This window comes from Glycine max, chromosome 1, assembly GCF_000004515.6.
Source record: "Glycine max cultivar Williams 82 chromosome 1, Glycine_max_v4.0, whole genome shotgun sequence".
NCBI classification, from domain to species: Eukaryota; Viridiplantae; Streptophyta; class Magnoliopsida; order Fabales; family Fabaceae; genus Glycine; species Glycine max.
The window spans coordinates 35,242,769-35,251,945 of record NC_016088.4 but is presented as its reverse complement, the minus strand read 5'-3'; the positions used below and the strand labels follow the sequence as shown (position 1 = coordinate 35,251,945).

Below are 9,177 nucleotides of genomic sequence, written 5' to 3'. Positions count from 1 at the left end.
CATATGTCCATTGTTACTATTGCATGGAGTACATTTGCCCTTATGCATCCTATTTTTACGCATCAAGTCTCTGGTATCATTGTTGGGAACTAGTTGTGTAGTTCATAGGTAATTGGTTTTGTGAGAACTTAACAATTTTGTTCACAGTTTTTATTTTTCTTAAATGTTTTTTGTTTATTTCTTTTTTATTTAAAACATAATAATTTTTTGTTTACTATTTTTATTTTTTCTGCCAGTTGTGTTTGATCCCTTTTTCTTGTGTTTATAGTGTTGTTGAAATAACAAGGGCAATGGTTGAAGTTGTGGTAAACGATCACGTGAAGACATTGATGGACTATCTCACTCCCAAGGTGGGAGAAACCAACAACATACAATTACCAATTCTACCTTAAGGGGTGATATTTGACTTCAAACATAGGTTCCTCTAGATGATTGAAAGCAACCAAGTCAGTGAAGCTGCCCATGAGGATCCTATGATGCACTTGAGGTGGTTCTTGAGGTTGTGAGATACTATCAAAAACTCAATGTCAGCAAGTAGTACATTAGGCTTGTTGCTTTTACCTTCTCTCTAAATGGGAAAACATGCGAGTGGCTTAATGCACTTCCAGAGAACAGTATAAGTAATTGGGCCCAATGTTCCAACATTTTCCTTCAAAGGTACTTTTATGTGATGAAGACTTGATAAACTTCAAAGGGACATTGAAAATTTGGCTCAAAATGAACTAGAAAATTTATTAGAAGCCTAGGAAAGATTCCAAGAGTTGCTTAGAAGTTGCCCACATCATGGGTTCAACCAATAGAGAAGAGTGCATATTTTCTATGGAGGGGTGTCCTCTCACAACAGGACTAACCTCAATGCTGCATGTCAAGGCAATTTGATGATGAAATCACCATTTGATGCCATCAAGATCAAAAAGGACATGTGCTCCAATCCCTACAACAATTTAGGGGATAAGAGAATCATGAAGATGCCAATAAACTAGGTGGAAACTAAAGCATCTACTTTTGGCCTTGGACAACAGATTCAAGCACTGCTTAAGAAGATTGAGACTCTGATGAAGAACCAGTCCAAGGTTCCTAACTCTACACCTCCCTAGCACAGTTGTGATAGGTGTAGATGCATCCATGGGCTAGGAAAATGCATAATGGGAAGCGAGGTAGCCCAAGCCATGGATGAGATTAACTTTTGAGGGGGAAGGAACAATGGTTATGATCAATAATCCAACAACAATTACAACCAGGGGCAAAACTGCAGCCATGGTCAGATTCAAAACTTGTATAGGTCACCATGCTTGCAAAATCAAAGGCATATATAAGAGGAGGAATGACCCAACTTGTAGTAGATGTTAATGCAACACGTAACTCAAAATAATTAGCAGGTGAAGCTCATGGAGTCCCAACTTGCTACTATACAAGCCCTTTTATCTCAAAGATCTCCTTGCACACTTCCTTCCCAAACTAAAGCTAATCCTAAGAAGGGGGAAGCAAATGTTGTGAGTACTAGGAGTGGACGGCCTATGACAGAGCATAAAAAGAGGGAAAAAGCCCTTTATCACACAAAAAAAAAGGCTCTTATTGAAGAAGGCCAAGAGGCAAAAAAAGAGGGTGAGAAGGGGGTACTGACACTTCTTCGGGTAAGTATTCCCTTCTCTTAAAGATTGAAAGACTCAGTCAGGATTAACAGTTTGCTAGATTTGTTGAAATGCTTTAAAAGGTACACCTTAATATTCCATTCGCTGAGGCAATTGCTCAAATGCCAAAGTACACCAAATATTTAAAAGAAATTATTTCAAATAAAGAAAAGTTGGCAGACATTGCTATAATTGGCCTTAAGGAAAAGTGCTTTGTTGTGGTTTTAAGAAAGTTGTCACCTAAGCTTAAAGATTCAGGGAGTTTTTCAGTCCCTTGTACTATTGGCAACTTGCAAATTAATAGAGTTTTTTAGTTCCTCTGCACTTACTCTTCTTGATATCGTGAGTCCTATCCTCACCTCTCATAGGCTAGGTCCCTTGCCAGCAAGACACAAGTTAAGCTCATTCTTGCATTTCAAAAGCTAGGTCACTCATCTAAATAATGTCTAGTCAAACCCATAATTGCACACATCATAATATGCACTCACCTACATATATATAGTCCAAGCAATCAACATTATTCATGCTCATTAGGATTCTTATAGCATAAAGTCACATTTTTTTCTAACTCAGCCACAAACTTTGTTGAGAATAATGATAAGGCCAACCTCTTTACCTACGACTACTATCGATACAATGAGTGAGATAACTCACTCCCCCTTACCTAAAAAAGATGAATACCACAACAAGAGGGTTTGATGGAAATTGCGTTAATCATTCAATCATGGTAAGAACTACATTCCTTGTGAAGTTCCCCCTAATGGCTCTAGAAGGATGATATGTGTCGCAACCAACCCTTTTGCGGGCGAGCGAGGCGAGGCTCACGGGTGCATCTTCCAAAGGAGGAAAATACGCGGAGTCGCCACCAATGTTTATTTGTGGAAAACATCGGAAAAACCGAAGGAAACCGGTCATGAAGAATATTCCAGATTCGAGAGTTGTATTTACATTTGAGGAAGGTATTAGCACCTCTCACGTTTGTCCCAAAGGACAACAGCCTTAAATTAGAATTGTGTGAAATTGCGTATCTAAACTTTTATTTCTTTTTAATTTTTGAGGTCGACAAAAGCAGAGCTCTTGCTCCTACGTACCCTCCATCGAAGAGGAAATCAGACCTACGTAGTTCTTTCTAAAGGGCGAATCAAGCGATTCTTTTTACTTGGAAGGTGGTCCTTTTAAGGCGTTGGACCTTAAAATGATCCATTTTTACTTGGTGAGAAAAACTGAGGTATCGAACCTTAAAATCCTTTTTAGTGATTTTTTGCGGACGAGCTTGACTTTGCGAGTTGATTTTAGCCTTAGTTTCACTTTAGTTATTAGTCAATTCAATTAAGAAAGAGAAATCCCAAAGAGAAACGTCCGATTGATTTTTTTGGTTTATTTTACTAAAAGATATTTTTTTATTATTATTTTACCTATTTTTGGTTTCCAACGTGATTATGGCATGACCGAACGGTCGGATTTTATTTTAACAGAAATTAACGGATATTACAATTCGAATGATCGGTGGAAATTTATTTTATTTTTTGATTAGGCGAGAAAATGACTTAAGTAAATTATTAAAGCACGTCAAAAGGGGATACGGAAAGTAAATGAAATGAAAATAAAAGCACGCAAAACAAGTGGGGACCACTAAGGGTACATAGAATGAATTGAAAAGTTTGATTTCGGGAACTTACCAGTTGAAGACCGAAGAACGACGAAGAACAGTTGAAAATCTTCGCGAAATCACCCACGGAAACGTTACGGAAGCGCCTCGGCTTGGATTTTCTTCACGAAAACAATTTTCCTCACTAATTTTAAGTGATTACGAAGTACCAGAAGGGCTGAACCCCTTTCACCTTCACTCCTCCCTCTATTTATCGGAAAATAGGGGAGGAGCTTGCCACCCAGCTCGCCCAGGCGAGCCAGGTTGCTTCCTCCAGAAGCAACCGCCTTCTGGAGGAACATCCTGGAAGGCCCAAGTGGGTCTAGTTTCTATTTGCACCCCCCTTTTTTTACTAAATACACCCCCCTTTGCTTTTTTTGGTGATTCTTTTTCCGTAACGTTACGAAACTTTACGAATTTCGTAACGATACTTGTTTTCTTTCCGTAAGGTTACGAAACCTTACGGATCATGTAATTACTCCTTTTTTAGCTTTCGGAATGTTACGAAAACTCACGGATTGCGTAACAATACTTCCTTTTGATTTCTGACATGTTACGGAATTTCACAGATTGCGTAACAATGCTTCCTTTTGATTTCCGCCAAGTACCTCGAAGCGGTCAACCAAAGGTTGCATGCCATCACACAATAGTCCCCGGACGAAATTAGGGTATGACAGTTGCCCCTCTTTACTTACCTTTTATCGGAGATAAGAGGAAAGCAAAGATAAAACCCTGATTTCGTCTGTCTTCGCCCTCTCCGTGATTAGTCTATGACGACTCTCGTCTCTCTTCCTTCTTTCTCTGCACAACACAAAACAAACACAAACAAAAGACACCAAAAACATAATATATACATATACACATGTTTGGCAAAGGAACCGATCGAGAAAATAACAAAAAACCATATTTCCCAGTCACCGGAGGCTCCATGCTTGATAACGGAGGACGCATGAACAGTGCTAGGCAATCAATTCATGGGAATCCGAATAGGATGGTGGACGATACATGAACAGCGCTAGGCAATCAATTCGTGGGGCTTCGAATAAGATTTGAGGGTGGAGGATAGGCGAACAACGCTATGCAATCAATTCGTGGGGCTCCAGACTCGATGCTGGAGGATGCATGAATGACAATCAATTCATGGGGCTCCAGATAAGATTTGAGGGTGGAGGATAGACGAACAGCGCTAGACAATCAATTCGTGGGGCTCCAGACTCGATGGTGGAGGATGCATGAATGACAATCAATTCATGGGGCTCCGGATAAGATTTGAGGGTGGAGGATAGACGAACAACGCTAGGCAATCAATTCGTGGGGCTCCAGACTCGATGGTGGAGGATGCATGAATGACAATCAATTCATGGGGCTCCGGATAAGATTTGAGGGTGGAGGATAGACAAACAGCGCTAGGCAATCAATTCGTGGGTCTCCAGACTCGATGGTGGAGGATGTATGAATGACAATCAATTCATGGGGCTCCGGATAAGATTTGAGGGTGGAGGATAGACGAACAGCGCTACGCAATCAATTCGTGGGGCTCCAGACTCGATGCTGGAGGATGCATGAATGACAATCAATTCATGGGGCTCCGGATAAGATTTGAGGATGGAGGATAGACGAATAGCGCTAGGCAATCAATTCGTGGGGCTCCAGACTCGATGGTGGAGGATGCATGAATGACAATCAATTCATGGGGCTCCGGATAAGATTTGAGGGTGGAGGATAGACGAACAGCGCTAGGCAATCAATTCGTGGGGCTCCAAACTCGATGGTGGAGGATGCATGAATGACAATCAATTCATGGGGCTCCGGATAAGATTTGTTGGCAGGTCCGAATGGTCCACCGGGTTTTTCACCTAAAAAGGTGAACATGCTGTAGCAAGGAAAAATAAATCATTCACGAGAGCACCATATTTTAGAGAAACAGTATACCCATGCCAAAAGCAATTTTCCTTGTAACCAAAAATGAAGGGCAAGATGTCAACATTTAGCTTTTAAATGAACATTCAGGGGAAACGTCGGGTCAAACTGAAACTGGGAATAAAATCACTCATAGTGTATAAAAACTCACACAGGTAAGTGTTTTACCCTAATTCCAAACCATAGCTGCACCAGGACTTTATTTTGCACATGATTTCCTATCGAACCAAAAGATCACACACACGATCACGGATCAAATAGGATTTTCTCGAGGGTAGTGTTTTTGGAGAGGAAGCTGGGTGTTTCGGTCTTTTCCTCTTTGTTTACGTGGGGCGGGATATCGCCAGTCGAGAGCGACTTTAAACGGCAATCCCAAAGAAAGAACTACTCCAAAAATGGGTTTTCCTTTGTCGGCAGTCATTTACCCTGCCAAAAATTTATCTGGTCAGAAGATCTTCTGTTCTCTTTCCTGATTTCCTGTATTGATCGGGAATTATTTTGTTTTTCCTTCGATCTCTTTTTTCTTTTTACTTTCTTCCGATCTTCGATCGGGAATCCTTCTTTTCCTTTTCTTTTCTTTCTTTTCATTTCTTCCTTTCCGATCCTTGATTGGGAATTCGGGTTTTAGCATTCGTTATTCGCTCTCCCTTGAGGAGATTCTGCTATCCTTTTCTTCGGGGGAAAGGATGAGGATTCTTTTCATGGGCCAAGGTTCAAAGTAGCTTAAGGTTGTGTCTCAACATGGTCTTTTCATCGTGCGAGCCCGATTTTGATATCTGGGGCAAAACAAATTTGTGTGTCAAGGTGTCGGTCTCGGGTTGAATTTCCATATTATCTCCACGAGGCACGTGTAACAATGATGATTTGGGAACAACGTGCAAAATTAGTCATGGCTACAGCTAGGTGGGTACTCAAGCATCCAGTTTATGGCATTGTGATACTAAGGCTTGGGATTTACACAAGTAGACCCAATATTTCCAAATTATGTTCTTTCATCGGTTCAACGAATCCATCCATTCTTATCTCGGTTATTCCGGAAAATAAACTCTTAGCGTCAGTCTCTTGTTTCCAAAAGATATGTTTGCTCTCTACGAATGATTTATGCTTCCTATGACCATAACATGCCGACCTTCGAGGTCTTTCTTTCTTTTTCTTTTTTGTTTCATTTTTTATGTTTGCAAAAACTGTACATCCATCGCCATCTATGAGAAAAACTTTTTCTTTGTACACCTACATTCCTATACACGTCAAACTTTTTCTGTATACACACGCATTAAAAACTCTTTCTCTTTATATCAACACGGTCTACATAAAAACTCTATTCCTGTTCAAAGATTTCTTTTTCGTTTGTTTTCAACATACACTCGTGGTTTATACAAAAATTTCTTTATATACACTCGTTGCTTACACACAAGAATTTCTTTTCACGCATTATTTACACACACACAAAATCTTTCCATACACGTTTTACATATAAAAAAACTATTTTCTTTTCTTTATATATAGACACGACATTTGTTCACAACGCCTCTTTCTTTTTCTATTCATGATTTTGTTCATTTTTTTTTAGGACGACGTTCCTATAGGAAAACCCTACAAGGTTCCGGAATTTCAACAAACATTATTGACAATAACGAAGTAAGCACTAACGCAAAGTCCAAACAACATGTATGCACAAAACAAACGACGATCGAAAAAACAAAACAAACATTAGTCCCTCAAGTCATAGAAACAAGATAACATACAAATGATAAATGATGGAACATACGAATTTGGGGGATCCCACGGTCATGTGGCTCCGCATGCCACCAGACTCTTGGGTCACGGTAACAAAAGGTGGGGTGGTCGACAAAAGCAGGGCTTTTGCTCCTACGTATCCTCAATTTGTGATGAGGAACTCAGACCTACGTAGTTCTTGATAACTGTGAGACTAAAAATAGTCTCGGTGTTTTCTTCACTAAAATGCGAACATGCTTTAGTAAAGAGACAAAACTTCCAACTGATCAGAGCAACATATGTTTTTTGGATGAAAAACAATGTGACTATCGGTGAATGAGAGTATGCTGATGAAATTTTCTCATAACCGTAAATGAGATTTTGGATGTTAGCATTTCATTTCTAAATGACCATTTAGAGGAAGCACTGGGTTCAACAAAAATAGAAGAAAATCACTCAAAGTGTATCAATCTCACACAGATAAGTGTTTTATCCTAATTCCGAACCATGGATATGTCATGACTTGATTTTGAAAATCATTTCCTATCAAATCAAAGATTACATGCGTGATCATGGATCAATGGGACTTTTCTTGGGAATGGTTTGTTTTCTTGGTGGGAAATTTGGCTTTGATTGTTTTTGGCCTTTTCCTTTTCTATTTTTGTTTAGTGTGAGGCGAACAAGTCATCGACGCACAGGATTTTGGTTGGCAATCAAAGGGAGAGGACCACTTTAGATCGTGGTTTCCTTTCTTTTCTCATTTACTTGGTGACAATTCTGTATTGTTCAGATGTTGTCTGGTCCAAAGACCTTTCTGCATATTTCTTCTGTTTTCTTCCGATCCTTGATCGGGAATTTTCTTTTTTTTTTTTTTTTCTTTCTCCCCCTCTTTGATTGGGAATTTTCTTTCTTTCTTTCTTTTTTTGTTTTCTTTCGAGGGCAAGGATTGACATTCTCACCCTGGGTCAAGGTTTATGATGAGTTGGGATTTTGGCTCAAGACTTGTAGAATGGTTGGTCATGATATATGTCAGGGTTTGGCCAGCGGTTCGGGGATAAAGGGGATGTCCCACATTATTTCCATGATACACATGCAACAATGATGATTAGGAAATTTTATGCAAAACTGGTCATGCATGCACCCATGTGGACACTCAAGCATCAAGTTTTTATGGTCATGTGACACTAGGGCTCAGGATTCATTTTTCCTATTTAAGTCAACTCAGTGCTTCCAAAACATGTTCTTTTATCAATTCATGCATTCATCCGAGTCCATTTTGGGCGTTCGGGAAAATTTTCACAGTATTCACCCTTCAGGTGTATACACATTTTTTCCAAAAAAACTGGTTATGATCAATGAATCTTTTTTCAAAGAAAAGCTGGAAGTTATTTCTCTTCAAAAGCATGTTAGCTTTTCAGCTGAAAGATATATTTTGTTCTCTTTTTGTTTTTGTTTTTGTGTTTTTTTTTTCATGAGGTATTTTGCTACCTAAACATGTGTATATTTTTGTGAGGTATTTTTGCTATATACATGCGTATCCAAGGTATCTTGCTACCTAAAAATACAGGTATATATTTTGTGAAGTATTTTTTTGCTACATACACACATATCTAAGGTATTTTCACTAACTAAACACACATACATATATTTTGTGAGGTATGACTATCCTCCGAGCTTGTGCTTGTTTTATTTAAATTCCTAGGATCATGAGCAACTAGGTGTGTCCTACTATGACTTGAAAAATAAAAGTGATCAAATAACAAGCAGAGATTTAAAAGGTACTAGGTTGCCTCCTAGTAGCGCTTCTTTAACGTCTTGAGCTGGACGCATGATGACTTGTCGATCACGGACCTAGTACTTTGCTTACCTTTGGCTTTGGACTTGGTCACCTATTGGTCGGCCATGTGTCATAGGCAATACTCTAACCTTTTTGTGGATGAGCTGAGGGGCTCTGGAGGTGGCGGCGGTGCATTTGTTGCCTGTTGCTGGCCATCCCCAAGCTGTTGTGGTGTCTCGCCCTGTGCCTGCCTGGGGGCGCGGTACTTCTTGATGAAAGCCCGGTTAATGGGGGGCCTAATGACCTTGATGGGGGCGACGGGCGCTTCGTAGAACTGACAAAGGCCCGTAATCAGAGCTAGAAACCCTAGGACCCTGTTGGACTTCTTCGGGTCCACTGGGTGTCTTGCGGGGGCGATCCCTGCAAACAATAGATGACATCAGAAATTAGTTGAGCGATGTGCATACTTACCTATGTCATGATGG

At 39.9% G+C, this 9,177-nt stretch overlaps 1 non-coding gene across 1 annotated transcript; it reads right to left on the bottom strand.

Annotated features, from left to right (window-relative positions):
• Positions 1 to 684: 684 nt before the first annotated feature.
• On the bottom strand, positions 685 to 790 carry LOC112997848 (small nucleolar RNA R71). Its single transcript, XR_003262916.1, has one exon. It is a non-coding gene; the product is annotated as a small nucleolar RNA R71 (small nucleolar RNA).
• Between the last annotated feature and the right edge of the window lie 8,387 nt (positions 791 to 9,177).